This window comes from Balaenoptera physalus (genome assembly GCF_965194825.1).
Source record: "Balaenoptera physalus genome assembly, chromosome: 7".
NCBI classification, from domain to species: domain Eukaryota; kingdom Metazoa; phylum Chordata; class Mammalia; order Artiodactyla; family Balaenopteridae; genus Balaenoptera; species Balaenoptera physalus.
In genome coordinates, this window is record NC_138886.1 from 34,651,573 (window position 1) to 34,671,928 (window position 20,356).

The window sequence follows — 20,356 nt, forward strand, 5'->3', positions numbered from 1 at the left end:
CTCCTGCACTTAGGCCTCATGGCGGCCTCCTGATGAGGGGTGGGCTGAGGAGATACACACTCCTCTTAGGGTTCTGCAGTGGAGTGCTGAGGGGACAGTACTCCAGGAGTAGACTTCAATTTCTGTGGCAGCAGGAGAGCCTTGAAGACTGGGGGTCCAGGTCCCATTTGAATTTGAGGAATATGACTCTGCTATGCTGGAGAGGAGAGACTCACACCAGAGAACTCAGTGTCCTTGCACCTGGAATGCTGAAACCTACTCCCATGTGGTTTTGGTTTTTATTACCAAGAAAAGGGGAGAAAGCAATTCCATATATACAAACAGGGCTTGATCTCCCTCTTACAGCATAAGCGGCTGCCCTGCTGACGATTATGAGGAAGCTTCCGACAGAACCTACAGTTACATTAACTGCTGCTTTCCAACCAAGGCTGGCTGTGACTTCTATGAATAAAATTGAGAGGTTCAGAACAGATCTGAAAACCAATCTCCCCCTCTCTCTTCTCAACCCTCCCCACTCATTGTCTGTGGCATTCTCTCTCTCTCTCTCTCCCCCTCTCCCTCCCTCCCTCCTTCTACAATATATGAAGTCACTCCAGTTTGGGACTGGATATCTCTTTGTTCTGGAAATCCCGACAACAAAGGGAGAATGAATTGCACCTGGTCCAGGATAATCTTTCACAGATTTAGGCTGGAAGCACATTCATGGAAAAACATAAAAGAAAACAAAATAAAACCAAGCTCCCCTGAAAACATATTTCATGGAGATAATCTCCAAGAATCAACTTCTCAAATCAATCAAAATTTATTCTAAAATTGACTTCAAACTGTCGACTGTGACTCCCTTCACATTCAGTTTCAGGTATAGAAGTCTTGTTCCCAAAGTGGAAAAGGTGAGAAAATCCTACTTTAAGTCAGGTCCTATTTAAGAAAGACTTGGGAGTAGGAAAGCTCACTTTGGAAGAATAAGAAAAAGCTGGAAGCAAGGAAGGGGGGAGATATTTATTTTTATTTTATTTTTGGCTGCATTGAGTCTTTGTTGCTGCACATGGGCTTTCTCTAGTTGTGGGGAGCAGGGGTTACTCTTTGTTACGGTGCACGGGCTTCTCATTGCTGTGGCTCCTCTTGTTGCAGAGCACGGGCTCTAGGCGGGCTTCAGTAGTTGTGGTGCATGGGCTCAGTAGTTGTGGCTCGTGGGCTCTAGAGCGCAGGCTCAGTAGTTGTGGCGCGCGGGCTTAGTTGCTCCACGGCATGTGGGAACTTCTCAGACCATGGATCGAGCCCATGTCCCCCGTATCGGCAGGCGGATTCTTAACCACTGTTCCACCAGGGAAGTCCCAGGGGGGGAGATATTTAAATACATAAATAAATATATACTTTGTGTGTGTGTGTGTGTGTGTGTGTGTATACATATATATATCACCTAGAGTGTGCTCAGTACTCCGCTGGGCATTTCCAGGTGGTTCTCTCACTCATCGTATCTTCCCAGTGACCCACGTTCTCTGTGCTCCAGGGAGTCTAAGGGACGTTCCCAAGGCCACATGGGCAATAAAGGGCAGCTCATGGAGTTCAAATCTGTTAATTTAAAGGTCATTCTATTCTGTGTCTGGGATGGACCTCAAAAGAACTGGATATTTGGTGGGGGTGGCAGGAGAGAGAGGTTTCAATTTGAAGGAACAGCAGGAGGTGCCTGCTGCTGCCTGTCTTTGTGACAGAAGGGAGGGGGATTCTCCCCACAGATTGGCCTGGGGATTTCTTTCCCTCACTTTGTCCTCAGTCCCTCTCCTTGGCAGCCTCTGGTCTGTCAGTTTGTAGGGGATATGTCAGCCAGCAATCCAGAGTTGTGCTCCCAGACCAGGGAAAACAGAACTGGAAACTTCCTCCCAAACAGTCTGCAGGACAGGTAGCCCAGCCTTCAGCAGACCCGTGGGGATCTGCTTGTGCAGATCCCTCATAAGCTTGCTTGGTCGCATGATTCAAGAGCAGGGCTCACATTTCTCAGACAGTTGGAGGAGGTTATACTCCACAGGAGGCTCTGGCTTCAATCTGGCCAAGACTACAGAGGGCTTCCCTTCCCAGCTTACGGGGGGACATCTCTTGCTTTAATTCTCATCCTGTCTCTGGTCTGTGTGTTGAAGGCAGGTTTGCACCTGCAGAGACTCCAACAAACAGCCTTTCTCTTCTCTGGAGTTTAAATGATTGCTGATCTCACCAAAACCAGACTCAGAGCTGTCTGCAAACTTCGCATGAAAGAGACAGAGGAAAATGGACATTGGAACATTGGGTCTAGAACGATAGAAGTCACAGTCCCACTATGGCCACAGCTACGACATCATGATCCAGGTACAACCAGCACAGGTCCTCATGGCTGGTGGGTGACTATATGTATAAACCCAAGTGATGCTGCTAAAACACCTGTTCACCCAAGCAGTTTCCAAGGTCACGGCCACTACTTTTGCTATTACTTATCTAATCAAACATTTCTCAAAGCTTCTTTCCCCATGGGATATTAGTAGGTGTTATGTGGGGGAAAAGGAGGTTTCTGTGATAAAATAAGGTTGGGGAAGAGCTGAATTAAAGAAAATTAATGGGGTTTCTTTAACTGAAGAACTTTTCAGAGCCTTTACCATGCTAATATGCTTTGTGAATCTCTGAGAGGGAGTAGTTGGTAGCATTCCCCAGACTTAATGACCATGGATCCACTTTCCTCCAAGCACCTCAGGGGATGAGTGTTTCATGGAGCACACTGTTGGAAAGGTGGTTTTCATGGTACACTCTGCTTACTTTTGTAAACATTGGCATTAACCAAAGCATGCAAAAGGAAGACATCACAGACTGAGACTAAAGGGAGCATGAAGAGTGGAGAACCCCAGGCTGCTGAAAGGTTCCTAAAGTCCAAGGCAGGAAGGGAGATACTGGGCTACTCTGACAGCTATTGTTTTATGTTTCCTGGGATGTTTTTTCCCCAGCCCCTTCTTCTGTCAATTGATGTTCTCCCCTCAACCTGAGTTGCATTTAGGATTAGATTTAGCTGAAATAACCAAGACTCCACAATAGTAGCTTAAACAAGATAGAAGTATATTTTTTTCTCACACATAAAAATGAAAAGAGGAGGCAGTTCAAGGCTGGCAGGACAGAGACACGGTGTCAGGGACCCAGGCTCTTTCTATCTTGTTCTCTGCCATACGTAGCTTCCATGCCCAAAGCCACTTCACAGTGTAAGATGGCTGCTGGAGCTCTAGCCATTGCATCCACATTCCAAACTATAGAAAGGAGAAAAGAGCAGCCTCTTCCTTTTAAGTTTTCCAGAAATACCTCAGAATACTTCTGCTTACCTCTCATTGATCAGAACTTGGACACATGGCCATGCTTAATTTCAAGGGAGGCTGGGGAATGTATTAACTGATCAGAAATATGCCCAGCTCAAAAATGGAAGTTCCAGCAAGAAGAGGAGAATGGATATTAGGAGAATGTGCTCTGTTGCACATTAAGTATTACTTCCATGGCTAAGAAATCTGGTAAATCTGAGTTTAGCCATCTTAATTTGAAGCTAGAGGGGAAGATTTTTTCCTATGGTTACTGAGCTGATGGGAATCTGAAGGTTTGAAGACCTGGTCCCCAGTACATGGAGAAAGCATGTGCAGACAGAGAGGACAAAGCCAATAAGCAGAGGATCACGAAGGTGAGACAGTGGAGAGAAGACTGAAAGAGGTGTCAATTGATGGATGGATCCCCGTTTCCAGCCATCCCTACAGCCAGCCTCACCCCTGCCTCTCCTAGTAACATGATCCAATAAACCCCCCTTTTGACTTAAAGTATTTCAACTTGGGTTTCCATCACTTGCCACAAAAGACTGCTGGCTACTAAAGTTATCATCTCCCATTTCAGAGAGCAGGGACCATGTGCATCACTCTTTAGGCAAAGATAGTTTTTTTCCGGGAAATAAATCACAGGACTTTACTACTTGATTTCCTACTGAAAGACATCAAGTAACATAATTAAACTCTTGCATGTCTGTGCAGCTCTTTACAGTTTACAAAATTCTTTTAAATCCATTAGGTCATCTGAGTCTCACAGGTTCTCAGAGATATCAGTTTTATTATCTCCATTCTAAAGATGAGGACACTGAGACTGCATGAGATTATCTGGTTCATTTACACGATTGGTCAACAGTGGTACCACTAGCTATTCAAGCAGCACTCATGTGTAAGCTCTGTAAAGATGGAGACAGCATAACTCTGCCATAGCTTGGAGGGGAACACATTTTGTAGGGTGGATGAGCTAAGAAAACCTGGCCCACATACTTAATACAGGGGCAGACCTCAGAGTGGAGGACTAGAGCATGGGCCTGACCATTGGACTGTCTCAGATACCCGTGGCCTGCATCAAGTCTCAGGCAGGTACAGTTTTGCAATTGATTCATGACTCATGCCTGGAAGTCTTTGCAACAAGGTTCTCTGACAAGGGCTTGTAGTCCAGGCCTTCCATGCAGTTGGTTAAAGGGACAGCTCTTGTTGCCAGCACTGGTCTGAGAATTATGTCTCTGGATTTATGAGAATTCCAGAGGTCAGTTTACATTCTCATCCAGAGAGAAGGCAAATTGCCTTCAGTGGGGGTGCCTGTGTCCTTCACAAAAACATTTAGATCATTGAGGAACTTGTGGTTCTGCTTCATGTAGCATGACAGAGACACCTTGGGTTGAGCAAAGGCGTAAAGCAAGAGTTACTAACTTGATCAGGGTTACCAGTTGCAAGCAAAATAAACTGAGTCTTTAGCAAACATTTTAAAAAAGAATCTATTGGAAGGATATTGGAAGGTTTATAAAATCAATGGGAAGCTGGAGGATCCGGCTTGGAAAATGGGCAGGAATCATATTTCAGTCTAGTCAGGAATGACTGTCCCACCAATGGACACTGCTTCCACAAACCAGTTCTAAATTGCTTCATTTTTACATCGCCCACTCTTACAAATCAGATCCCCAGGTGGGGTCCTTACTTAGCCAAGTGCCCTGCGGGCAGGAAGCCAGGGAGCTCCGTTCCCTTCACCTCTGCAGAGGAGGGGCATACTGGGCACCTCCCCAAACAGTGGTCTACTCTGCTTACTGATTGCTGCTTCCTTAATTAAAAAAGCCATCCAGGCTTCCCTGGTGGCGCAGTGGTTGAGAATCTGTCTGCCAATGCAGGGGACACGGGTTCGAGCCCTGGTCTGGGAAGATCCCACATGCCGCGGAGCAACTAGGCCCGTGAGCCACAACTACTGAGCCTGCGCATCTGGAGCTTGTGCTCCGCAACAAGAGAGGCCGCGATAGTAAGAGGCCCGCGCACCGCGATGAAGAGTGGCCCCCGCTTGCCGCAACTGGAGAAAGCCCTTGCACAGAAACGAAGACCCAATACAGCCAAAAATAAATAAATAATTAATTAATTAATTTAAAAAATAAAGGAATTCCTTTAAAAAAAAAAAAAAAGCCATCCAGGTGGCTCCTGTGGGATACTGCTTTTAAGATCTGAAGAGAGAAAATAAAGGGACAGAAACTGACATGTTTCCAGTTTTGCCCTAGCCTCCCAGCTCTTCAGAGCCAAATTCAGTGGGTTTACCAGCGTCACAAGGCCACTGTGGCTATCCTCCTGCCTGCCCTGCTGTCATACTGAGTTTTAAGGCATATGGATGTCTCTGTCCTGCTCATGGCCTTCACATGGAGAACAAACACCTCATCATGGTACTCAAGACCTTTGTGATTCGACTACAGACCATCTTTCCCCATCATCCCCCACCTCCACTTCCATGATCTGCTCTCCCACCACTGAATTGTTTACAATCTTCAAACACACTCTCTCAAACATTGGTTCTAGTCTCCCCTCTTCCTCTTCCATCTGGGGAACCCCTGTACTATACCCTCCACCAGTCCTATGGTCTTTGATTCACTTCTTCGTGGGCTGGAATACTTACTGAGGTCAGCAGGATAATCCCCCCACCTCCCAAAAGATGTCCACATTCTAATCCCCAGAATTTGGAAATATGTTACCTTATTTGGCAAAAAGGACTTTGCAGAGGTGATTAAGGTCAGGTCATTAACACAGGAAGTATATCCTGGATAATCCAGGTTCAATGTAAGCACAGAAATCTTTAGAAGCAGAGAACCTACTGGCTGTGATCAGAGACAGACGTAACTACAGAAGCAGGTCAGAGAGAGGGCAGCATGAGAAGGACCTGACCCACTGCTTTTGGCTTTGAATATGGAAGAAACCATGAGCCAAGAAATCCAGGTGGCCACTAGAAGCTGGAAAAGGCAAGGAAAAGGATTCTCCCCTAGAGCCTCCAGAGGGAACCTAGTGCTGCTGACACCTTAATTTTTGCCAGTGAGACCCATGTTGGAGTTCTGACATCTATAGCTGTAAGATAATACATTTCTGTTGTCTTAAACTATGCAATTTGTGGTGATTTGTTACAGCTGTAATAGAAAACTAATACTCTTACTCAAGTAATTTTTTTAGGAAGGGTATGAAGTGTTACTTTGCATATCTGAGAATGTCTGTCTATTGCCATGGCTCATAAACAACAATTCATCTGAGTTTAAAACTATTGGGTCATACACAAAGCAATCTACAGATTTAATGTAATCACTATTAAAATGCCCATGACATTTTTTTCTCAGAACTAGAACAAATAATCCTAAAATTTACATGAAACTACAAAAGACCCCAAATTGCCAAAGCAATCTTGAGAAAAAATGAACAAAGCTGGAGGTATAACCCTCCCAGATTTCAGACTATACTACAAAGCTACAGTAATCTCAACAGTATGGTACTGGCACAAAAACAGACACATAGATCAATGGAACAGAATAGAGAGCCCAAAAATAAACTCACACACCTATGGTCAATTAATCTATGACAATAGAGGCAAAAATATACAATGGAGAAAAGATAGTCTTTTCAATAAGTGGTGCTGGGAAAACTGGACAGCTACATGTAAAAAAACAATGAGCTAGAACATTCCCTCACACCATATACAAAAAAAACCCCTCAAAAATGGTTTAAAGACCTAAATGTAAGACCTGAAACCATAAAACTCCTAGAAAAGAACATAGGCAGAACACTCTTTGACATAAATTGTAGCAATATTTTTTTGGACCTGTCTCCTAAGACAAAAGAAATAAAAGCAAAAATAAGCAAATGAGGACTAATTAAACTTAAAAGCTTTTGCATAGAAAAGGAAACCATCAACAAAATGAAAAGACAACCTATGGAATGGGAGAAAATATTTGCAAATAATGTGATCGACAAGGGGTTAATATCCAAGATATGTAAACAGCTCATACGACTCAATATCAAAAAAACAATGTGATTTAAAAAAAAAATGGTCAGAAGACCTGAATAGACATTTTTCCAAAGATGACATACAGATGGCTAACAGGTGCATGAAAAGATGCTCAACATCACTAATTATTAGAGAAATGCAAATTGAAACAATAATGAGATATTACCTCATACCTGTCAGAATGGCTATCATCAAAAAGTCTACAAATAGGGGCTTCCCTGGTGGCGCAGTGGTTGAGAATCTGCCTGCCAATCCAGGGGACACGGGTTCGAGCCCTGGTCTGGGAAGATCCCACATGCCGCGGAGCAACTAGGCCCATGAGCCACAACCACTGAGCCTGCGCGTCTGGAGCCTGTGCTCTGCAACAACAGAGGCCGTGATAGTGAGAGGCCCGCGCACCGCGATGAAGAGTGGCCCCCGCTCGCCGCAACTAGAGAAAGCCCTCGCACAGAAACGAAGACCCAACACACCCAAAAATAAATAAATAAATTAAAAAAAAAAAAAGTCTACAAATAATAAATGTTGGAGAGGATGTGGAGAAAAGGGAACCATAGTATACTGTTGGTGGGAATGTAAATTGGTGCAGCCACTATGGAAAACATTATGGAAGTTCCTCAAAAAACTAAAAACAGAACTACCATATGACCCAGAAATTCCACTCCTGGGTATATATCTAGAAAAAATGAAGACATTAATTCAAAAATATACCTGCATCCCAATGTTCACAGCAGCACTATTTACAATAGCCAAGACATGAAAGCAACCCAAGCACCCATCAACTGATGAATGGATAAAGAAGATGTGGTATATATAATGGAATATCACTCAGCCACAAAAAGAATGAAATTCTGCTTTGCAGCAATGTGGATGGACCTAGAGAATATTAAGCTAAGTGAAATAAATCAGACAGAGAAAGACAAATATTGTATGATATCACTTATATATGGAATCTAAAAAAATAATACAAATGAATGTATATGCAAAACAGAAATAGTCTCACAGATATAGAAAACAAACTTGTGGTTTTCAAAGGGGAGATGGAAGGTGGGAGGGACAAATTAGGGGTATGGGATTAACAGGTACAAACTACTATGTATAAAATAGATAAGCAACAAGAATATATATTGTACAGTCGAGGGAATTATAGCCATTTTCTTGCAATAACTTATAGTGGAGTATAATCTGCAAAAATACTGACATTATGCTGTACACTTAAAACTAATATAATATTGTAAATCAACTATACTTCAATTAAAAACAACTATTGGGCCATACTTTAAAAATATGCATGTGCTATCTCACTGTTGTTCAGAAAAGAGTTAATGGAGCAGACCTGAGACTGTTATCCTTTGAAAGGCCTGCTGGCAAGGTTGACCCTTGGCTGGTGTCTGGGAACTTGGATTTGGGAAGGGTTCCCATAGTTTCCAGAACTCGTAAGGGTGAATCATTGTGTCTAAATTGTACAAACAACGTGGTTTATGCTGCATAACTGCTTTCCTTCTAGGAGTCTGGAATCTTGGTACGTAGTAGGCAGAGGGTGCCTAGGGGACCAGCCCCCCGATAAAACTATCAGGCACTGAGTGTCTAGTGAGCTTCCATGGTAGATGGCATGTCACATGTGTTGTCAGAATTCATTGCTGGGGAAGAAATGCGTCCTGTGTGACTCCACTGGGAGAAGCTCCTGAAAGTGTGCTCCTGGTTTCCCTGGTCTTCATTCCATGCATTTTTTTCCCCTTTGTTGATTTGCTTTGTCTCCTTTCTCTGTAATGAATCACAGCCATGACTATAACTAAATGCTGAGTCCTGTGGTCCTCCTAGTGCATCAAACCCAGCAGAGTGTTGGGATTCCCAGCACAATTGCCTAGTAGCATTTAGTGTTTCAGAGGAGAAATTTGATGCCTATAACTCCATCTGCCACCTTATAGATATCCTTTTTTATTTTTCTGTTTGGATATTTATAAAATTTTTTCCTTATTTAAAAAAAAATCACCAAAGTAGGTCTAGGTGTGCATCTCCTTTCATTGTTTTTCTCTGATGGCCAATGAACCTTTTTATCAAAAGATGCAATTCTTTAGCTCAGGGAGGTTTTCATCTAGTGTAGTAGGTATCGCTGTCAAAATTAAACTACTTTTTTCTCTCTAATCTAAGAGAGAAATGCCATGAAGTCACCTTTGTCACCCTCAGAAGGTTGACTTCTAAGGCAGGGTATTCCTTTGTGCAAAAGTCCCCCTCCTACCACCACTGAGACCATTATATGTATCATACAGGTGGGTGGGCACCAGGCCTTTGTGTCTGAAGGCAGGAAGGTCATCAGGATTTGAGCCCCTCCTGATCTGGGTCGCAGCCCCCCGTTGTTGGTGCAAATGAATGTGGAAAGTGGAGAGGCATGCATGGCCTGCGTCGTGCAGTAGCCAGAACGGAGGACTCAGCCCATTCACATCTCAGGGTACTCACCAAGGCAGCTGATTCCCATTTATCATAGCTCAACCCACTGCCCTCAGTGCTGTATAGTCACTGTATGGGTTAGAGACAGGACCGGTTTTATACTCCAAAGATGATGCTTGATAATCCCCTCTGGCTACTGTATGAATCACAGGTGAGTCAGGTGTCCCCTGTGTTTCTGAGATGACCCACTAAAGCCAAGCCACCAAGTCAGTGCTACCCTCACCCCACTGGTCACAGCCAGGGATGCCTCATAATAACATCTCTGGGCATCATGTGAATTAGGGACCAGAAGTGAGCTCTTCATTCTGGTGATGCACTGGTGAATGCTAGAGAAGCTTCAGTTGGGGGAAAAGAGGACTCTGGACACTCTTATGATTCTTTCCTTTTATTTTTTTAAACTTGAAGTATAGTTGATTTATATTATATTAGTTTCAGGCATACAACATAGTGATTCAATATTTTTATAGATTGTACTCCATTTAAAGTTATCATGATAATTTTCTTAATTCTTCTTCTTCTGTTTCCATTGCATAACACACCACCCCCAAGACTCAGTGGCTTAAAGCACTCATGATTTATTATTGCTTACAATTCTGTGGATTAGCAATCTGAAGGATTCTTCTGCTGCTCTTTTCATCTCTAAACCTATGTATCTCCTCAAAAATGTTTTTAATCACTTGTTTGTGTGGCTGTAATCATCTGACAGCTCAGGTGAGGCTGGAGGGTCCAAGATGAACTCACTCACATGCTTGGCAGTTGGTGCTGGTTGTCTTCCACGTGGTCTCTCATCCTTCCATAGGCTTCAGTGGACTGAGTTTCTTTACTACATGATGGTCTTGGGAGTTAAAGTGGAAGCTACAAGGCTTGGGCTCAGAAGTCACAGAATGCACTTCTGCTGCATTCACTTGGCCAAAGCAAATCGCAAGGCCAGCCTGGATTCAGTGGGTGGGGAAATAGACTCCATCTTTTGATAGGAGGAGTGTCAAGGGGACCATTTTTAATAATCTATCATGCTCTCCTTTGAGAATTTCTATGATCTATAGAAGTACAATAGACCCTAGGTCTTTCTTCCACAATTCTCATCTTTTTACTATGCTTTACTGTCTTTATTTGCTTTCTCTGGGTTCTTGGAGAATGTATCAAGAACATATCATTTTTATATATATATATTGCTCATTTGATTTTCTACAGTGTCCAATCTGACTTTCATGGAATCTGTAACATTTTAATTTAGCAATTATGCTTTCCATTTGAAAACAAGTTTGTATTATTTCGGACCAATCCTTTTCATAAGTGCGATGTCTTCCTGAATGGAACTGAAAATGCAAATTAGATTTTTATCTAAGTTTCCTTCTGTTTCTTGCAGTAAGTCTAATCTGAGGGAGCTATTTTCTCTTAATTCCTCAGATATAGTCTCTTTCTTTTGAACTATTGAACCTCTTTTTATATCTGATGAGTTTTCTCTATTTGCTCATCCTAACAGATGGGGAAGCTAAGTTTTGTTCAGAATCGGGAGCTGAGTTGAGTTTGATCAGAGATTGTGTGAATATTTGGTTAAATCTTTCAGTTCCAGATGAATTAGAAAGGAAAAAGATTAGATTTGCTGTGTTTTTACCTTTCCAGGATATAATTTCCATGGGATTTGAGAGAAACAGTCAAAAGGAGCCCCATGGCAACACATTTTTTCTGATTTGCTGTGGCAGCCTGAAGCAAATACACAACAATTTGCACAACAGCCCTCATGAGAGGCTATTTACCTGGGTGCACCCACCTTGCTTGTTGAGCCAGCTGGGCCAACTGTAGGCTGAGAGCATGCCATGGACCACGATCCAAAGTCCTGGCCCCTCCAGAAGTACTAGTGGGACTGAGGTATCAACTCCTCTCCTTCTCTTTTCTCTTCTTGGGAAGTTATCACACTAACTTTGAGGGGGCCAGTGAAACACTCACAGGGCTCTTACTCCTCAGATGCGATTTGGGGTTTCACACATGATTTCCACTCCAGTTAGCCTTGCCTTGCTGTACTTTATTTCACGTGAATGTCTCAAATGTCTGGCAAGTGCCAGCCTTTGTTGGTATTCATCCCTCATACAGGTTGTTCTCTATTTTGTATTCCTTTGGTCAATTTAATGGGAATTTGGAGGATGGGGATGGGGAGGTTCAACCATGGGCTCAGGTTGAACTCTACTGTTCCACTAGGAGACAGGAAATAACAGTTTGATCCCAGATGTGGTAGAAAGTTAGAGCTATATCTTCCCACTTCCCACCCAGTAGGCTTAGGACACAGAGGGTCAAACCCTTGATGAAAAGTGGACATGAAGGGACTTCCCTGGTGGTCCAGTGGTTAAGAATCCGCCTTCCAATGCAGGGGACACGGGTTCAATCCCTGGTCGGGGAACTAAGATCCCACATGCCACCGGGCAACTAAGCCTGCATGCCACAACTAGAGAGCCCGTGTGCCACAGCTACAGAGCCCATGCGTTCTGTAGCCCACATGCCACAACTACTAAGCCCGCGCACCGCAATTACTGAGCCCGCATGCTCTGGAGCCCGTGCACCAAAACTAGAGAGAAGCCTGTGCACCACAATGAAAGATCCTGCATGCCGCAACCAAGACCCAATGCAGCAAAATAATTAATTAATTAACCAATTAATTAATTTTTAAAAAGTGGACAAGAAAAAATTCACTCACTCTTTGTTTTGGTCTGTGCCTTTAATTCCCACAGACGAAGCCTGCAGATGAGCTTATAGTGCAAATTACCAAAAAAAAAAAAAAAAAAGATTAAAAATCCTCAGTAAGTGAGAGTCAGGCAAGACAACAAAAAGTAAGAAGTAGATCAGCAAGTACTTAAGACAGTTGAAAATCTGACAGCTAATATAAAATAATATTTTATAATAATAAAAAAACATTTTTAATGGATACTGAAGACAAGGAAAACAAGGCAATATTGTCAAGGCATATTTTTAAAAGAATCAAATGGAACTTTTAGACATGAAAATATAATTGTTGAAAATAAAAACTCAGTGAATGGACTATTAGACACAACTGAAGAGAACTAGTGAAATGGAAGGTAAGTTTGAGGCACAGAATGCAATACTGTGCATTAAAGAGACTGAAAATGTGAAATAGAAATTGAGAAGATAGAATGAGTAGTTCATTCTATGAAGGACAGAATGAGCAGCTCCAACATACATTTATAGGTACTTCATGAGGTTAGAAATGAGAGGAAGTGGAGAGGCTCTATTAGGATGGCTGAGAATATTTGATGAAATCTCAAAATAATCGCTGAGAATATTCCAGAATTGATGAAAACAAGAATTTTCAGATTCAATAAGTGCCACAAGTATCAAACAAGATTTTTTTAAAATCCTAAATATATCAGAGTGAAACTACAGAAGACCAAAGACAAAGAGAAGATCTTTAAAGCAAACAGATAGACTGATTAGAAATGACAGAGGACAACAGACTTCTCAACAGTAATAACAAAATCCATAAGACAGTGGAAAATAACTATCACCCTAGAATTCTATAACTCACTCCTCCACTCAAAAAAAAGTTAAACTACAATTATTAAGCTTTAAGAAAGGTTAAAATAAATAATGATTTTTAGATAAATACTGAGACAGTTTACCACCAATAGATCCTTTCTGAAAGAATTATGCAAGGATATACTTTAGGAAAAAGAAATTCAGATTCGGAAAGGAGGAATAGAATGTAAGAATCTATGTGAAGGAAAGAGATAGTGAACATATGGTTAAATCTAAATAATTAACAGTATTTTAATGTATAAAATACTAATAATAATCTGGAAAATATAAAAATAAGGTGTGACTAAAATACTGAACAGTAATAAGACAGGAGGGGTATGATGAAACCCAAGTTATGCTAAGGGCCTCATATTGTCTGGGAAGAAGGAATAGGTAGTGATTAACTTGATACTATCCAATATGCATATTAAAAAATCAAGGGTAGCCAATAAAAGTAGAAACAGTATGTATCATTTCTTAATGAGTGGAAGGGAAATCATGTAATAAAAGATGATTCAATCACACTGATAGAAGGCAAAAAAAAAAAAAAAGCATGGTAAATACAAAGCTTTAAATAAGATGGTAGAAATAAATCTAGGGACTTCTCTGGTGGCACAGTGGTTAAGAATCCGCCTGCCAATGCAGGAGACACCAGTTCAATCCCTGGTCCAGGAAGATCCCACCTGCCGTGGAGCAACTAAGCCTGTGCGCCACAACTACTGAGCCTGCGCTCCAGAGCCCGCGAGCCACAACTACTGAGCCCATGCGCAGCAACTACTGAAGCCCACGTGCCTACAGCCCATGCTCCGCAACAAGAGAAGCCACCGCAGTGAGAAGCCCGCGCACTGCAACGAAGAGTAGCCCCCACTCTCCATAACTAGAGAAAAGCCTGCTCACAGCAACGAAGACCCAACACAGCCAAAAATAAATTTTAAAAATTAAAATAAAGAAATAAACCTAAGAAAATTGATAGGAACAACATATGTAAGTAGACTAAAGTCTTTGATGAAAGAATAGAAATTCTCAGATTGAAACTCTTGTAAAAAGCCCTAGGCATGAAACTAACACAACATTATAAATCAACTATCCTTCAATTTAAAAAAAGCCCTGTGCATATTCTAGGTTGACCAAGAGAAAGGTGATATAGATATTTGGACAAAATAGACAGTGCCAAAAGTACTATTAGGGATAAAGATGGTCATTACATAATGATAAAAGGAACAATTGACAAGAAATATATAAAGTCTCAAATTATATAAAAACCCTAAGGCAGGGACAAGTTTGGTGAGTTGAAGGGACAGAAAGATGGACAGTGTGGCTCTACCCTGCCCCATCCAGAGGCATCTCCCCCTCTCACTCTATAACTCTGTCAATGTCATCTATCCACTGTCTTGACCTCTGTAATCACCTACAAGCAAGGACTTCAAGAGCTCTTCCCCAGACTGCAGACTGTCTGCTGACCATTTCCATCAGGGTCCCAGGCACCTCCCAACCCACATGCCCAAAGCCATACTCCTCATCCACTCCTTTTCCACAAATATTCTCTTCTTGTGTCCCCATCCCTGTGAGCCTGTCATAATCAACCCATCACCCAAGCTAGAAAACCATGAGTCTTCAAGTGGACCATAGTCCAATGTCCACAGGTCCTAATGTTGTTTGGGAAGAAGCTTGGAGGACAGGAATAAGCAAGAGGAGTTAGAACATATTCTTTTACATTTTTGTTATTTTTCTAATTATAAGTAATCCAAACAAAAAGAAGTACATATATTAAATCTTAAAAGGCATTCAAGGGGCTTCCCTGGTGGTGCAGTGGTTGAGAATCTGCCTGCCAATGCAGGGGACACGGGTTCGAGCCCTGGTCTGGGAAGATCCCACATGCCGCGGAGCAACTAGGCCCGTGAGCCACAATTACTGAGCCTGCGCGTCTGGAGCCTGTGCTCCGCAACTGGAGAGGCCGCGATAGTGAGAGGCCCGCGCACCGCGATGAAGAGTGGTCCCCGCTTGCCGCAACTAGAGAAAGCCCTCACACAGAAACGAAGACCCAACACAGCCAAAAATAAATAAATAAATAAAATTAAATATTCACCTACAATTAAAAAAAAAAAAAAGGCATTCAAGATCCCAGTTCCTCAAGATAATTACTATAATAGTATACGTCCTTTCAGACCTTTTAAATGCATGTAATATGTAGGTATATATATATATTTATGTTTTAGATTTTTATACAATTGTGAATATATTATATATGCTGTCCAGTTTCTTGCTTTCTTCACTCAATTTATATTGTGTCTTTTCCTATGAATTCTTTTTTTAACATGTGCATAGTATTACATTTTATGACTATACCTTAATTCATTTAACAAATCTCCGGATGGACATATAAGATGTTTGAAATTTCACAGTTGTACAAGCAGCTGCAGTGAACAACTTTGGATGTGTATCTCTGTGCATTTGAGTGAGGAAATCTGCAGAATAAATTTTTAGAAGTGGAAAGTCTGGGTCAATAGATATTCGCATTTTAATCTTTGATGGATTCTGCCAAATTGATTTTAAAATACTCCCTCAATTTACCCCCTTCCCAAATGGGTATGTCTTTTTCTACCACTTTGCTAGAAGTAAGCATGATCAATTTTTTTTAAGTGTTTTGTCAACCTGATAGGTAAGAAAATATTTTTGTTGTTTTAATCTGTATTTCTTTGTTTGTATATCTTTGAGCACTGTGTTACTCTATTTCTCTTTAAGTGAATTTCTAGTCCAAGTCTTCTTCACATTTACTATTGGGTTGTTTTTCTTTTTTTATCAGGTTGTGAAAAGTTCTTTATACATTAACACTATTAACCTTTAGTATATAATAAGTGTTGAAAATGTTTTTACTTGATTTGTCATTTGTACTTTAGTTTTATTTACGATGTCATTTGCCTTACAGAAATTTAAAATATTTATGTAGTTATGTCATTTGCCTTACAGATTTAACGGTCATGATTTCTGGCCTTATTTTCATTTTACTACCTTGTTTTTAATGATCTGTTAATGATTTTACTCTCTAGTTAATCATAAGCTCCTTGAGGGCAGTGGCTACCTCTTATTCATATCTGTAGGTCCCTCCTCCAGAAATCACTCACCCCCAGCCTTTACTGTGATGAGTACTCAATAAATAAACACATTTTTAAATGTTATTGAATTGACAGAGTCCAGTGTGCTATAAAATAAGCAAGCATAGAAAATTTAATTCTAAGACTGAGGTTGAGGGAAACCTCCAAGGCAAGTTAGTCTCCAAACCAAAATACATGGTGAGTTAGAAAGTGTAACTTCAATCAATATGTGGAATAAGATCAGGGTTAAATTAAGCTGGTAATAGAAAATTATTAAAAGGATCACAATAAATATGTTCTGTATTTGTTTCATTTTAAAAGCTGGTTTTGTCACTGAGTTATCTGCTCTCAGAATCAGAGTTTAATATGAAAGAGTCATAATTTAATATAAAAATAGTCAGTTTAATATAAAACGTCAGAATTTAATATAAAAATTTAAAAATGGGGAGTTCAGATGATAATCTGGACCCTGTGTAAACCACGTGCCTGATGAACCACTTTACCCGTGTTAACTACCTGGTGTACAGTAACCTCGGGACGCATGGGGAAGAGAGCAAAAGGCAGAATCTTAAGTACAGGAACCACGCACCTGAAGCTGTAAGATGCTATAGTTGTTTACATTCTTAATGCTGTTTCATCAAAACTTGGGAAAGCCGTGTGACTTTGGGGAAATCCCTTGCCCTTGGTTTGGCTATTTTAAAAATAAAGGAGTCACTGGGTGTTCTTGGCAGCTCCTTCTGAAACGGAGGTCCTGGGAGTCAATCAGTGTCTTTCTAGAAAATGGTTTCCAGGGCCCTGCCTCCCTGGGATTCCCTTGCGATTCAATGATTCAATTGGAGGTGTGAAGGCAAACCCATCACAGCTGTTACCAGCTGTTCTGTGCGGCTTCTCTGGGAGCCCCCAAGAGTGTCAACACTGATGTCTGTATGAGTTAAATTAAATTCCAGGGGCTGGTGTGAAGCTGGAACAGGCCTTGATGTTTTTATCTGTCTGCTGCTGTGTTCCTTCGGGGCCTATGGCTTCAACTGAGAAAACCTGAGGGAAGGGAATGGAGTGGAAGGGGCAGCCTTCTCTCTGTAATTTATTTATGGTTCATAGTCATTTTATTATATAAATGATACCCTGGTCACTTCCTAAAAAGACTCAAGATGATTCATGAATTCACTGGAATAATAGGTAGAGTCTGTGCGGGCTCTGTGCCAGACCCAACACTGGGGGCTGGAGGAGATGGAAACAGATGAAAAAAACTAATACTGTCTCTTCCACAGCATCATAGAGGCACTGGATGTATAAGGGCTATGAGGACACAGAGGAAGAGTAAGCAATTTTGATAGTCCAGAGGTGAGCATGGGGGAAGGAGAGAGAAGAAAGGGAAACAATTTCCTGAGGACCTTCTAGGAGTCACTATGTCATAATGATTAAGAGCCTGTGCTTTTGAGACAGATAAGACTGGGTTCAACCTCTCTAAACCTCAGTTTCCTTATCTGGAAAATGGAATAATAGAACTTCCTTTATTGGGTTGTTCGGGAGAATAAATGAAAAATGCATTTAAAGCAACTGGCATAATGTCCAGCACATGGCAAGCATGGAATACATGGTCACTGTTCTTATTATTCTGTGATCAGTCACTAAGATGGGCTTTATCATCAAAGATTACACTGTGCTCATTTTACAGATAAAGCAAAAGCTCAGAGAGCTATATAGTTTTACCAAGGCCACATAGCTTGGAAGGGACAGAAGCAAAATTCTAACTAAATTCAAAGCCCATTTTCTTTCCACTGCTGCGATGCCTCTGAAGGAAGTTTTCCCAGAAGACCTGATGTTTGAGTTGAGTGTTAAAAATTGAAAGGAAGTTCCTTTGCGGAGTTTAGGGAGAAGGAGGAAATGCCAGGCAAAGGGAACAGCATATGCTAAAGCACAGAGGCAACGATGGAATGAGCTGTCAGGAGTTGGCACCGGGGGAGAAGCTTGTGATGCTCTGGGTTTCTGAAGTTTCCTCCAGTAGAGGAGGATGTGGTGAAGGCCCTGAAGGTACCAGATGGAACTCTCAGTGATTCTGTCTTGTTCTCTGCCTTCTCTGAAGTTGAAACCTCACAGCAAATAGGAATCAGAACCACCCCTGTTCCATCTTCTAGGGACATGGTCTGATGGCCCTTGTGAGTCCCTTGTTCCCGTTTGACAATACTATGGTTAATGCTGGAGCCTCTCTACATCCTTTCTCCACTGTACCCTACTCCCAGACCCAAGAGATATTTGTGTGTTAGAGGGTATTTAATTTTTAAATCAACAAAAGGGAGAATCAAGATAGGGAAGAAAATCTCTCACACCCTGATCCCAAACCACTTACCAGGACTTGCTTTATGAACTTCAGATTAGGTAAGATCTGGGTAGGACTAGATTCTAGTTTGGGAGGAGTTCCCTGTCTGGTCAGGGAGACAGACAGTCAAACTCAACATCACTGACAAGCTGACCATAAAGTGGGTCAGGGTTTGGGTCCGTGGTAATCCCAAGGGATGGCCTAGAGAGAAGTGTTTTAGCCCCCTCATAATCTCTACTAGCCCCTTCCCATTCTTTAATGGACTTTCAGTTTTTGTAAATTGTGTTCAAGTATTTTTTGTTAGGTAAAATCATCTGTGATGGCCAGAATTCTAAAACGACCCTCAATGATCCTCAGCCTTGTATAATCCCCTCCTCTTTGAGTGTCAGTGGAATCTGTAAATAAGATATCACCCTTGCAACTATGTTTTGTTATATGGCAAAAGAGAGATTATTCTGGGTGGTCTTGCCTTCATCAGGAGACCCCTTTAAAAGCAGAGCATTTTTTTTCCGGGTGGTCACAGAGGAAAAAAACAATGAGACATGCTACTGCTGGCCTGGAAGAAGGCAAACTGCTATGCTGTGATCTCCCAATGGAGAGAAGTGATCTCCAGCTGCTGACAGCGGCCCCCAGATGACAGCCAGAGAGAAACAGGAGTCTCAGTCTTACAACCTCAGAGAGTCAAATTTGGCCAAAAACCTGAATGTGCTCAGAAGTGGATTCTTCCCCCAGAGGCTCCAGAAAGGAACGCAGCCTGGCTGACACTTGGATTCCAGCAGACCCTGAGCAGAGAATCCAGCCACGCTGTGCTGGTACCTCTGACCTACAGAACTGTGAGCCCATAAATGTGTGCTACATTAAGCTGATAAATTTGTGGCGATTTGTTATGCAGCAATAGAAAACCAATACAATGATTCTCATACAGATATAAAAACAACATGAGTCAAATACTTTAACTCATAATTAATGAGGGACTCCGTAAGCTGTTACAGCATATTCAAAGGAGGATTCACAGAACTGTGCATGTAGGCAATCAGGAATGTTGAAATAGATACAAAAGTAGTCATTACCCATAGAGCAATCATCATTGCAATGCCAGTGGACAAAATTCACTTGCATCTCTATGGATGGGAATCATGTGTTACTATCAGTTTTCTATAGTTTATAAAGTTGTAAGATAGCTCAAAAACAATGAAAGAGCAGACAGCCTGAAAGAAAGAGTATCTAGAAGTTACTAGAAGGACATCCAGTCTTTACTGCCCAGTTTAAAACCCTTTCCCAGTTTTTCCTTGTAAGTGGTATGGAAATGCAGCTTCAAAATAGGTCACCACTGCCACACCCTTCCCTCCCCACCACTAAATCCTGTCACAGAGATGGCAGAGTGGTCACTAGCTAGGATTCAGTGAGGCCAAGGGTGGAGGGGCTCAGCCCAGCCTTGACTGTTTATAAGTCCTTTCATATCTGTTACCTGGCTTGTGATTCTATCTTCTCACAAGACTCCTATGGGTAAGGTGGAACAGGTAACAGTTACCCCATCATGTTGCTAAGGAAACTGAGGCCCAGAGAGGATGGGGAACATGCCCAGGGTCACTCAGGGAGCCAGTGACAGGTGTGAGGTTGGATCCCTCCCTTATTCTGGGCTTGTCTCCTCCACCCTCACCCC